The 13,581-nt window shown below is 37.2% G+C and overlaps 1 long non-coding RNA gene across 1 annotated transcript in view; it reads right to left on the bottom strand.

The window, feature by feature from the left end:
- Positions 1 to 1,689: 1,689 nt before the first annotated feature.
- LOC133090109 (uncharacterized) overlaps positions 1,690 to 13,581 on the bottom strand; it is a 49,935-nt gene continuing 38,043 nt past the window's right edge. The window contains exon 3 of the long non-coding RNA XR_009700780.1: positions 1,690 to 1,827. This is a non-coding gene — a long non-coding RNA (uncharacterized LOC133090109). The remainder of the gene's footprint in view (positions 1,828 to 13,581) is intronic.

The following is a 13,581-nucleotide window of genomic DNA, read 5'->3' on the forward strand; positions in this document are numbered from 1 at the left end:
TAGTTACAAAGGTAATGGGATATTTTTCTCTAAGCAATTTTAATCCAGTTAGAAGGTTTTGGGAGTGTCAAGGAATCTAAGACAGAAGGTTATACCACCACCTTGTGGTAAAATGACTGTAGAGCAAACAATTAAATTGTTCTGAAAAAATGCAAAAATGAAAATACTCATACCTAATACGGATACCTAATATCTAGGAGAAGAGAGATCTAAATACACAGAGCACTATAAATACTTTGGATTTAAAGGAAAATGTTCTGCTAGCTGTTGTCACTGGATTTCAGTACTTTGTTCATTTTTAAACTTCAGCAGTGTAAAGCTGGTGAGGCAAAATATTACATGCTTTTAAAAAAATTGGGATCAGTTATGTTATAAGAGATTTTACTAACTCAATATTGCCATATCATATTTGAATTGTTAATAGTTTATATGCATACCTAAAATACAAATTAGAATTTTCAGTACTTTTAAACTGATAAAGCATTTTATATCTGTTTTTACTACATTGTGTAGTATGAATTTCACTAGGATATTTCTGTAACAGAGCACAAAATACTTTCTTTACATATCACTTTTTTTTTTTTTTTACAATAAAATACAAAAGCATTCACCTCTTTATAATACATCACTTGCCCAAATCCTCAAAATCAGGGTGAAAATAGTATTGAAGAGCCTGAATGAAACATTATTGTAATTTTATAATCTTCATTTTAAAATCTTGAGGTAAAGGATGCAGTGCTGGAAATAGGTGATTTTAAGCATCTTTTAAGCAGAGCAGTGAAACTCAAAGACAACAATCAATCAATAGTTTTTAAACTTGTTTAACAGTAAGAATCATAAGGGACATTTGTTCAAAGTACAGTTTACTAGGTCCCAATTCCAGACACTCGGAATTAGAATCTTCAGGTTAGGACTCTGCAAAAATTACTTATGGAAAAATGTACCCCCTGGAGATTACTGTCCTGCTAACTCAGGAAACATAGCTCTAATTCAACTATAAAACCTAACATAAGACACAGTATTAAAGGACCAGATAAATAAGAATCCCTGTTAATATAAGTGTTGGTCTTCTTATCTGCAAAGAGGGTAGCAGTGATTGTATGTAAGTAATGATAGGACAGCGAGCACTGACTCACTGTACATAAAACACCTCGCACAGTGCCTGGCACAAAATAAGGCCTTAGATAATGTTAGCTGTGATAACTGCCTATCATCATCATTATCAGAGTGATTTCAATTCTTATAATTTATATATCATTTAAGAAAAATGCATTTGCAATAGAAATCTAATTTCTACAGTTATTAAAGCTGTAGAGAAATTAAACTATGATACAAAAATAAGCCGTTCTCATGAGTTATATGTGTTTTTATAAATCTTGAAATTACACTTTTTGCAAGTTTTTTTTTTAACTTCAAAGAGTTATACCACCACCTTGTGGCAAAATGACTGTAGAGCAAACAACCATTTACCAGCTTGTTCCTTAGTCATCACAGAGAAAAAAAATATTTATTCAAGTGAGGAAACAAAACGTAATTGTACAAATATTGGTCGATAAATGTAAATGTGTGAATGAATAAGTGAACAAATTAGCAAACTAATCCCTAAACAGAAAAGTAAAACTGAGAAATGCAACTCTCACTTGAAAATTGCATATCTTTCAGAGGCAGGAATCTGCCAACTTACTGTCTTGCCAGGTGTTCAAGTTGCCCGGGGCCTGCGGAGCCAAGTGAAGAGTCGCAGTTCAAGCTTTGAAAAGGCAGCGTTGTCAGGGCATTGGGTATCAGGTCCTGGTTAGAGGCAACTCCCACGACATCTCAGACAGCTCACTGTAGGTAGGACAGTGGGCAGGTGTGTCAGCCAAGTGATGCTTGCCGTAACACGTTTGCAGATAGATACGTTATACGCAGAATGGGCATCCCTGAAATCCTAAGTGTGTTGTTCAAATCCTCTTAGAAAAATATTTCGGATGAATTTTATGTGGAATCCCATCTTCCTACCTCCCCTTCCCATCTTGACCATTTTCAAAATGATGGCATAACTGATTTAGAATGTCAGCACAGCTTTCATGAAAATTTTAGGTTATTTCAATTTTGTTGTTTGAAATGAATGTTCAAAAATCAAACATTTATCTAATCTACCTCAAATGTGAAACGTGTCGATATTTATTTCTCTTCTGACAATTTGTATCAGCTCAAATGTACATTTTACTGCTTATCCACTTTTTGTGACCATAATTTTAAAAAGCCATTTGGTGTAAAATAAGCAATTGATTGTAAGCTCCTCGGCATTTTCCTATTTTTTTCTTTAATGAAACGTCTCTGAACTCACCTTGACATTTCCTACTTAATTCTTACCCACTGGTATCCAATTATCACTCTATTAACATATACACCCAATAATAGCTTCCTTAATTTACTTCACCATGCTAATAATTAGCAGGAGATTACCCATGATTGTAGGGATGAGGAAGGGAACATTTACTAATATATATTTCTGAATTTAGAGACCCATGATACATAGACTAACATAATCAGAAAAAAGTTTCCCGTTTAAAAAAAATGCACCTTAAAAAGTAAAATGCAGGAAGATGAAACCTAATAAGAACATGAAAAAGCAACTACTGTATAGCACAGGGAACTATACTCAACATCTTGTAATAACCTATAATGGAAAAGAATCTGAAAAAGAATATATATATATATTATATAATATATATAAAACTTAATCTTAATATATGTATGTATAAAAATGAATCACTCTCCTGTATACCTGAAACTAGCACATTGTTAATTAACTATACTTCAGTAAAAAATCCAATCAAATCAAAGTATATTACAAACACTAAAAAAAAAAAAAGACAAGGCTTCAACAAAGCTTACTTATTACTCAATAATAATTAAAAACTTTGCAAATATAATGCACCAAGCCATCCACATATAGTGATCAAGTTGTACCTTATAAATGTGGTCTTCAATGAGCATCTCAGATAAGGAGAAGAAAAAAAATACTATGGGAACAATTCACTGCCTAAGTAGCAGATGTGAGGAGACTTCAGAGATGAGAGAGGTGACTTCTGAGAGTAGTACTACTCCCCTGCTACTAACTCTTTTCTCCTTGCTAATCACTACTCAACACAGTGTGACCCTTCTCACCGTCTAGAAACTTCCTCTTTTTTGACTACCTTGACAGCCTCTTAACTGGTTACTGAAGTAGGGAAGAAAAAGAGCTGTTTCCTCTACCCTTCTAAGTTCTTGACAGAGACCCCTCTAACAAAAGACAGATTGACAAGAGAAAAGCATACAAATTCGTTTATTGCAAGTTTCACGTGACACAGGAAACTTCATTAGAAAATGAAGACCTGAAGAAGTGGTTAAACCTGAGAGTGTTTCTGTTTGGTTGGAAGAAGAGGAGAAAGTCATGGAAAATATGATAGGACAAAAAGGGGTATGAGTTTAATGCGGTAAATTAGGGGAAATAGCAAAGCCTTTTCAGTCTAATTCCTCTTGACGTCTTGGAGATGAGGATGAACATTTTCTCTGGGTATAGAAAAGGCACCCCTCACATAAGGGTCTTATGATCTCCTGCAGGGGAAGGTCAGAGAGTCCTTTCTACATATGCTCTTTCTCAAATTCCTTCAGCTGAAAATATTCAGTATGCCACGGTGTCATATTTTGGGTTAGTGTGTCCTGAACCCCGATCAACAGATTCACACAATTAGTTTCATAACAAAATGGAATTTAATTGGCAGCTCTAATTTCCAGAAGTAAGTTGTTCTGTAGACTTCTTCAAAGACACTGAGAATGTAATTTGAAATGAGATCTAAAGGGTGATTATTAGGTGGGCAAAGGGAAAAGCCTAGGCAAATGTTGTGGGGCAACATGGAAACAAGGTTGATTTCAGAAACTGCAAAGTCAGCATGGCTGCAGCAGAGAGAAAGAGCGGAGAGTAATGAGAGAAGAAGCAAGGCAGGGGCCCAGTCACATCAGCCTTTGTAGGATCGATCCTAAAAGCAATGGAAGCTCTATTTTTAGTAGTTTTTGTTGTTGTTGTTGTTTTAATTAGTCATCAATTTTATACACATCAGTGTATACATGTCAATCCCAATCGCCCAATTCATCACACCACCACCACCACCGCCCCGTAGGTTTTGTTTGTTTTTAAGAACCTCCATATTGTTCTCCATAGTGGCTGTACCAACTTACATGCCCACCAACAGTGTACAAGGGTTCCCTTTTCTCCACACCCTCTCCAGCATTAATTGTTTTTAGAGCTACCATAAGTTCTAGCAATCCTACTCCCAGGCATATATCCAGAGAAGACCATAATTTGAAAAAGATACACGCACCCGAATGTTCATTGCAGCACTATTTACCATAGCCAGGAAATGGAAGCAACCTAAATGTCCGTCAACAGATGAATGGATAAAAAAGACATGATGTGTGTGTGTGTGTGTGTGTGTGTGTGTGTATACATATATATATAATGGAATATTACTCAGGCATAAAAAAGAATGACAAAAAATAGTAACATTTGCAACATGATGGACCTAGAGATTGTCATACTGAGTGAAGTAAGTCAGAGAAAGACGAATATTATATGATATTGCTTATATGTGGAATCTAAAATCATGGTACAAAACAGAAAGAGAGTCACAGATGTAGGAAACAGTCTTATGGTTACCAGGGAGGATGGGAGGGAGGGATGAATTGGGAGATTGGGATTGACATATACACACTACTATATATAAAATAGATAGCTAATAAGGACCTACTGTATAGCACAGGAAACTCTACTCAGTACTCTGTAATGACCTATATGGGAAAAGGATCTAAAAAAGAGCAGATATATATATATGATTCACTTTGTTGTACAGCAGAGACTGACACAACATTGTAAATCAAGTATACTCTAATAAAAATATTTTTTAAAAAAAGCAATGGAAAAACATTGAATCTTAAAGCCAGGGAGGAAATGATGATATTTCCCTTCCAGGTAAAAGTTTTCCTTCAGACAATTCCTTCTTGCCTAGTGACCATGACGTGCAGCCCATCTCCAGTTGTCCTTCCTCCAGAGTTCATTGCTCAGGTATGGGCATGTGACTAATGGGCAGCAGATCCAAAGGTGGCAGGTAACCAGTGAACTCGGTGGACAGGCTCATTAAGATTAGCTAGACCAAACCGATCCACTTTCCCAGGTATTTGAACTAATACATAAAAGTAATATTCCAGTTATCAGAAGCTGTCATGTGGTTGAGGATCTATCCCAACAAGCCATGAATTAGTTGGTGATATTCATAAAGTTATTCTAGATTTTGACTTGGAAATAAAATTAGGTAATTTTATAATTTTAAAGTCATCTGTAGGGGGCCTCTTAAATTTACCAGCACACGTGCTACATTTTTATTCAATATCTGAAGTCACAGATTGTTGTCTGATTCTAAAATGGCAAAAATGTTCAATATGAGTTTATTTACTTCTACTTAATGAGGTTTGTATTTTTTTTCTTCCCCCCACACACTGACAAACTTCCTACTCTATTGAATAAAAGTGAATTTCATGAACACAGTGAAGGATTTGTGTGTGTCTGTGCACATGCATCTCAGTGTCACTTTTGAACCGATCTCAATTATTTTGGAAACTCACTCTTTGGTCCTCTGAACACCCCATTTCTAATGTGTGGAGGGAGGGTGTTTCCCACCACCAAGAAGTTTTCTGGACGCCAACTGGGTGTCCTACAGTTCAACTCAATTCGAACACTATATACTTGGAAACAGCATCAGATTCCACAGGTTATGGGCTCAGTCTTACCAGACCACATGGCCCTCCACTGCCACCCACCTCCTTACAAACACACACACACACACACACACACACACTTCAGACGTGAATCGCAAGTCCAGGTTATCACCTGTGCTTCTGACTGATTGACTGTAGATCAGCAATTCCAGTGACCCTCCTTGGTTTGGGGTTAATTTGCTTGAGTGGCTCACAGAGCTCAGAGAAACATTTACTTAACTGATTGCTGGTTTATTATAAAAGAATATGACTCAGAAGTAGCCAGATAAAAGAGATGCCTAGGGTAAGGGATGAGAAAGGGCATGGAGCTTCCTTGCCCTCTTTGGGTGTGACTCCCCAAATCTCCACGTGTTCACCAACTCGGAAGCTCTTGGAACCCCTCCTTTTGAGTTTTTATGGAGGCTTCCTGAAAGGCATGACTGATTACAACACTGCTGGCTGAACTCAGTCTCCAGCCCTGTCCCCTCCCCTGAGGCTGGAAGTTCAGGGGTGGGGAGGAAAGTGAAAGTTCCAACATTCTAATCAAATCTTTGACTCAGCTACCAACCAGCCCCCATCCTTAGGTTCTTTCCAAAAGTCACCTCATTCACGTAAAAACACACCTTTGTTGTCCTTATCACTTAGGAAATTCCAAGACTTTTAGGAGATTTGTGCCAGGAGCAGAGTTTGAAGACTGAATATATACTTTTTATTGTAAATTGCAACATAACACTCACCAAAATAGCTTTCAACATTATAGACTGTGAACTCTATGAGGAAGGACAACTTGATTTAGCCAATTAAGTTTTTGGTGCTGTAGTTTACAGAAAAAAAATAACCCTGAATTGTGGTGCTAATGCCACCTGGTTCAATTTTCTCTATCAGCTGACCTCAACTTCATAATCCCATACCTTATACACAGTTCTGTTAACTCCAAGAGTTTGCTTTTGTAATAGGCCCTCACAAACAGTAAAGTATTAAGGACATCACTGAAAAGAAAAATTCCGTTGAGATAATTTTTAAGTGCATGACACCTCTGCCTCCTAGTCATCCTAGTTCCTTCACATAAATTGTGTTCAAGTGAGAGAATGTAATTTTATTTATTATTTTTTAAAATATGTATTTATTTATTGGGCTGTGGCAGGTCTTAGTTGTGGCATGAGGGATCTTTTAGTTGCGGCATGTGAACTCTTAGTTTTGTCATGTGGTATCTAATTCCCTGACTAGGGATCGAACCTGGGCCCCCTGCATTGAGAGCACAGAGTCTTAGCCACTGGACCACCAGGGAAGTCCCAAGAGAATGTAATTTTAATAATAAATCACAAAATTGGATGTGTGTTAGCAAGCTGGGGAAGAAACAAATTCCCGAAGTAGCAACCAGGAGGATTCCCTCCAAGCAGGACAGAGGAAGACTTTGCTTGGGAATTTGAGCAGCCCCAGAGGAAAGCTCTAAATACGCCAACATCAGGATTTCCACAAGGAAATGTCCCCGCCAGATCACTCTACATAAAGACCACAGTTTAAGAAATTCATCTGCTCTCAGAGTTTCCATTTGGGTTTCTAATGTACCACTCTTAACTATGAGCAAACAGGCAAGCAACAAAACAGGTAGAAAAAAAAGAAAAAGAAAATATGAATTAAGTAGAGAGAAGAAAAACATTATTAAAATAGCATAAGTATCCTCAGAGCCATAAGATATTGCATTCATAAACTAAAATGGATGCTTTGAAAAAGTAACATTCAAAGAACTAGTAGAGATATTTTGAAAATTGAAACTATTAGAGCAGAAAAGAAAAATTCACAAGATTTAGAATATGAAGTCAACAATTCTCGCATAAACTAGGGTAAAGAAGCAAATAAATAGGAAACAGTGAGGGGGAAAAAGAAAGGCAACAGTCCAAGAGATCTGATAGAAATTTCCAAAAAGAGAAAAAAGTCCATAGAAAGGATAAAGTCATGAATAAAATAATTTTCAAAAGATTAGCAGATCTGAGAATATAAGTTTGCACTCAAAAGGGATTTACACACAGAGTGCCTAACATAATGGAAGGAAACAGAGCCCATGAAAGTATATACCTGCGAAATAGAGGAATATTGACAAGGTGAGAGAGAAAGAGAGAGAGAGACAACCAGGTTTCAAAGAAAAGAATTTGAATGATTTCAGTCACATTTGGGCCTAGAAGACAGTGGAGAAATACCTTCAAAATTTTGTGAGACGCCACTTTCCAATCTAGTGTTCTATACTTTGCCAAACTGTTAAGTAGAAAGATGACAGAATAAGGGAATATTCACATATGTAAATTCTCAAAAAATGTTTCACATGCATCTCTTTATTAGGAATATGCTGGAAGATATACTCCACCCAAACAGGAAGTAAACAAACAAACAAACACTCCCTTCTTCCCCAACAGGAGATGGAACCCAGGAAATAGGAGATCCTACAAAAGAGACAGGTGAAGGGAATTAAAATGATAGTGAAGTGTGTCCAGGACCAAAGGTGGGCACAGAGAGGAACGAGTCCAGGTTGTAGCAGCTTAGAAGTTTCCAGGAAAGTTATTTTTTAGTAAGAAGAGAAAATTCGGAGAAGACCTAATGTGTTTGGATATAATAAGAAGTTTATTATATAACAGAAGGAGGCTTTGGAGTTGAATTAGTGAAGAGTACATATAAAGTTGATAGAATATGAAAGAGAGAAAATATTAGCTCAAAGTTAAACAAAATGTACAAGAAAAAGTGATCATAGTATACTGGATTCAGTCCTAAAAAAACAAAACCAAAATTTCACTCTTACCAAGTTGAAAGGGTGTGTGTGTGTGTGTGTGTGTGTGTGTGTGTGTGTGTAGTGGGGGTTGAGAAGGGATTGTGAAAAGATATAAATCCTCATCTTCCAAAAATGGGAAGTCAAAAGGTAATTTCAATGAGAAAATACAGGAAGTAGAAACATGTATAAACATGTTACATGGAGATACAGAGGTAAACACCAGAAGATCAAGTTGAAAAATTCAAAGTGGTTGCCACTTGGAAGCAGGAAGTGGGATGGTAGAAGCTTAATAGAGTCTTTAGAAACTTCAAGCTTTGGGCCAGCATTTCCGTAAATAACAACCTCAAATAAAGGGAGGAAAGGAAAAGGAAGTGAAAAAATAATAAAATCTGGAAGAATATAACGAAAAACGATTCTATGCCTTTCTCTATGGCTTGAATATGTAGCAACGAAGGTATATCATATTTATAATAAAAAACTTATTTTAAAAATTAAGTATATACATAAATAAACAAGTAATGCACAAACACACTGGCCTAGACAGCCTATGGTATAGTGAACATATCATTATTAGCAGCAGCTTTTGGAAACAAAACCTATTGTTCCTTTAGTTTTATCATTATGAGATTAACATTTTAAAAGGCAAAGAAGCATAAAGACATAGAAATTTTCTCCCACCACTGTAAATACTATTCTTCTCTCATTGCCTTTCATGTGACAGTAACATGTTCTCCAATGATCACAGTGATTTGTGTACTTGAATAGTACTTTTACTTAATTGCCTGATTCTGCTCATGATACTTATTTTAAAAATTACACTAGTTTTCTGATATGGGGAGAATTTTCACATTCTCTAAATTTCACTTTTTTAGGTGTATTGAGTATCAGAAAGTTATAGTTTTCCTATCTTAATACAGACATAGACTTTGGAACATGACGAGACAGGTTTAAATACTAGCTCTGCCATTCAATAGCTGTGTAACTCTGCTCAGATTATATTGTATTTCTGAGTTTCAATTTCCTCATTTTAAAAATGGCAATTATAATGCCTACATTGTAGGTGTGTTATAAAGATTATAAATAATTTGTGTAACACAGTAGGTGCTCAATAAATGATTACTTTTGCTATTAATTTAGGTTAGCTAGGAAAGGGAAAAAATGCATCTTATATCCAAATTTTCTAAAACATGATGTCTCAAATTAATAGAGATCATGCTTTTTTTTTTGACATAAAATACAATGGAATAGTATTGGGGTGTTCTTCATGAACTGCAAGCAGCCTGTTTTCTGTTTCCCACAGGAACTGCTTTGGGGATGCTTTTAGGACAGCCTGAGTGGCATATTGGTGGTACTAATGGTATAAAGTATTGATTTGGGTTTATATTAAATGCAATTTTCTTTAAACATGGGAACCCCCTCCCCCCCACCCCCTCCAAATACACTCTCTGCATAAAGACAGAAGTCTCCACAAAATATTGAGAGGTAGAAGTAGGGAAGGGTGCATTTGTATGGGATGTTGACATCTTTTATCTATATAACTGTGTATAAGTGAATAGAAAACTAAAACACTTTACATCTAGATTTTTCTATTAAGGACAAATGATGAAAGCAGAAAGCTGAAGACCCAAAGCTGTCAGAAAAATCTGACTAAGCCTCATTAGTCATTTAAGAAATAAATCATAAATAGATCACAATAGAAAGGCTGTTGACTCTGAGGGACTGCTGAGCATACACTCTGTGCATCTTTGTGCATATTTAAAGTGATGAAAGGGAAAAAACCTACAACCAAGATTACTCTACCCAGCAAGGATCTCATTCAGATTTGACGGAGAAATCAAAACCTTTACAGACAAGCAAAAGCTGAGAGAGTTCAGCACCACCAAACCAGCTTTACAACAAACCCTAAAGGAACTTCTCTAGGCAAGAAACACAAGAGAAGGAAAACACCTACAATAACAAACCCAAAACATTTAAGAAAATGGTAATAGGAAAATACATATCGATAATTACCTTAAATGAAACGGATTAAATGCTCCAACCAAAAGACATAGACTGGCTGACTGGACACAAAAACAAGACCCGTATATATGCTGTCTACAAGAGACCCACTTCAGACCTAGGGACACATACAGACTGAAAGTGTGTTGATGGAAAAACATATTCCATGCAAATGGAAATCAAAAGAAAGTTGGAGTAGCAATTCTCATATCAGACAAAATAGACTTTAAAACAAAGACTATTACAAGAAACAAAGAAGAACACTACATAATGATGAAGGGATCAATCCACAAAGAAGATATAACAATTGTAAATATTTATGCACCCAACATAGAAGCACCTCAATACATAAGGCAAATGCTAACAGCCACAAAAGGGGAAATTGACAGTAACACAATCATAGTGGGGGACTTTAACACCCCCTTTCACCAATGGACAATTCATCCAAAAGGAAAATAAATAAGGAAACACAAGCTTTAAATGATACATTAAACAAGATGGACTTAATTGATATTTATACGACATTCCATCCAAAAACAACAGAATACACTTTCTTCTCAAGTGCGCATGGAACATCCTCCAGGATAGATCTTATCTTGGGTCACAAATCAAGCCTTGGTAAATTTAAGAAAATTGAAATCGTATCATGTATCTTTTCCGACCACAACGCTATCAGACTAGATATGAATTACAGGAAAAAATCTGTAAAAAAAATACAAACACATGGACGCTAAACAATACACTACTTAATAACCAGGAGATCACTGAAGAAATCAAAGAGGAAATAAAAAAATACCTAGAAACAACTGACAATGAAAACACAATGACCCAAAATCTAAGGGATGCAGCAAAAGCAGTTCTAAGAGGGAAGTTTATAGCAATACAATCCTACCTCAAGAAAAAAGAAAAATCTCAAATAAACGACCTAAACTTACACCTAAAGCAATTAAAGAAAGAATAATTTAAAAAAAACCCAAAGTTAGCAGAAGGAAAGAAATCATAAAGATGAAATCAGAAATACATGAAAAAGAAATGAAGGAGGGCTTCCCTAGTGGTGCAGTGGTTGAGAATCTGCCTGCCAATGCAGGGGACACAGGTTCAAGCCCTGGTCTGGGAAGATCCCACATGCTGCGGAGCAGCTAGGCCCATGAGCCACAACTACTGAGCCTGCGCGTCTGGAGCCTGTGCTCCGCAACAAGAGAGGCCACGATAGTGAAGAGGCCCGCGCACCGCGATGAAGAGTGGCCCCCGCTTGCCGCATCTAGAGAAAGCCCTCGCACAGAAACGAAGACCCAACACAGCCAAAAATAAATATAAAAATTAAAAAAAAAGTTAAAAAAAAGAAATTAATAAAACAATGCATAAAGGCTGGATAGGGTGTGGAGAAAAGGAAACCCTCCTGCACTGTTGGTGGGAATGTAAACGGATACAGCCATTATGGAGAACAGTATGGAGGTTCCTTAAAAGCTAAAAATAGAACTACCATATGACCCAGCAATTCCATTACTGGGCATATACCTGGAGAAAACTATAATTCAAAAAGATACATGTACCACAATGTTCACTGTAGCACTATTTACAATAGCCAGGACATAGACACAACCTAAATGTCCATCGACAGATGAATATATAAAGAAGACATGGAGGGAGGGGCAAGATGGCGGCAGAGTAAGATGCGGAGATCACCTTCCTCCCCACAGATACATGAGAAATACATCTATACGTGGAACTGCTCCTACAGAACACCCACTGAATGCTGGCAGAAGACGTCAGACCTCCCAAAAGGCTCTTGGTGCTCCAGCCAGGCATCAGGGCTGTGCCTCTGAGGTGGGAGAGCCAACTTCAGGACACTGGTCCACAAGAGACCTCCCAGCTCCACGTAATACCAAACAGCAAAAAGCTCTCAGAGATCTCCATCTCAACATCAAGACCCAGCTTCACTCAACAACCAGCAAGCTACAGTGCTGGACACCCTATGCCAAACAACTAGCAAGACAGGAACACAGCCCCATCCATTAGCAGAGAGGCTGCCTAAAATCATAATAAGGCCAGAGACACCCCAAAACACACCACCAGACGTGGACGAGCCCACCAGAAAGACAACATCCAGCCTCATCCACCAGAACCCAGGCACTAGTTCCCTCCACCAGGAAACCTACACAACCCACTGAACCAACCTTAGCCACTGGGGACAGATACCAAAAACAACGGGAACTACGAACCTGCAGCCTGTGAAAAGGAGACCCCAAACACAGTAAGATAAGCAAAATGAGAAGACAGAAAAACACACAGCAGATGAAGGAGCAGGGTCAAAACACACCAGACCTAACAAATGAAGAGGAAATAGGTAGTCTACCTGACAAAGAATTCAGAATAATGATAGTAAGGATGATCCAAAATCTTGGAAATAGAATAGACAAAATGCAAGAAACATTTAACAAGGACGTAGAAGAACTAAAGAGGAACCAAGCAACGATGAAAAGCACAATAAATGAAATTAAAAATACTCTAGATGGGATCAATAGCAGAATAACTGAGGCAGAAGAACGGATAAGTGACCTGGAAGATAAAATGGTGGAAAGAACTACTGCAGAGCAGAATAAAGAAAAAAGAATGAAAAGAACTGAGGACAGTCTCAGAGACCTCTGGGACAACATTAAACGCACCAACATTCGAATTATAGGGGTCCCAGAAGAAGAAGAGAAAAAGAAAGGGACTGAGAAAATACTTGAAGAGATTATAGTTGAAAACTTCCCTAATATGGGAAAGGAAATAGTTAATCAAGTCCTGGAAGCACAGAGAGTCCCATACAGGATAAATCCAAGGAGAAACACACCAAGACACATATTAATCAAACTATCAAAAATTAAGTATAAAGAAAACATATTAAAAGCAGCAAGGGAAAAACAACAAATAACACACAAGGGCATCCCCATAAGGTTAACAGCTGATCTTTCAGCAGAAACTCTGCAAGCCAGAAGGGAGTGGCAGGATATACTTAAAGTGATGAAGGAGAAAAACCTACAACCAAGATTACCCAGCAAGGA

Source organism: Eubalaena glacialis, chromosome 4 (assembly GCF_028564815.1).
Source record: "Eubalaena glacialis isolate mEubGla1 chromosome 4, mEubGla1.1.hap2.+ XY, whole genome shotgun sequence".
In the NCBI taxonomy this organism is placed as follows: Eukaryota; Metazoa; Chordata; class Mammalia; order Artiodactyla; family Balaenidae; genus Eubalaena; species Eubalaena glacialis.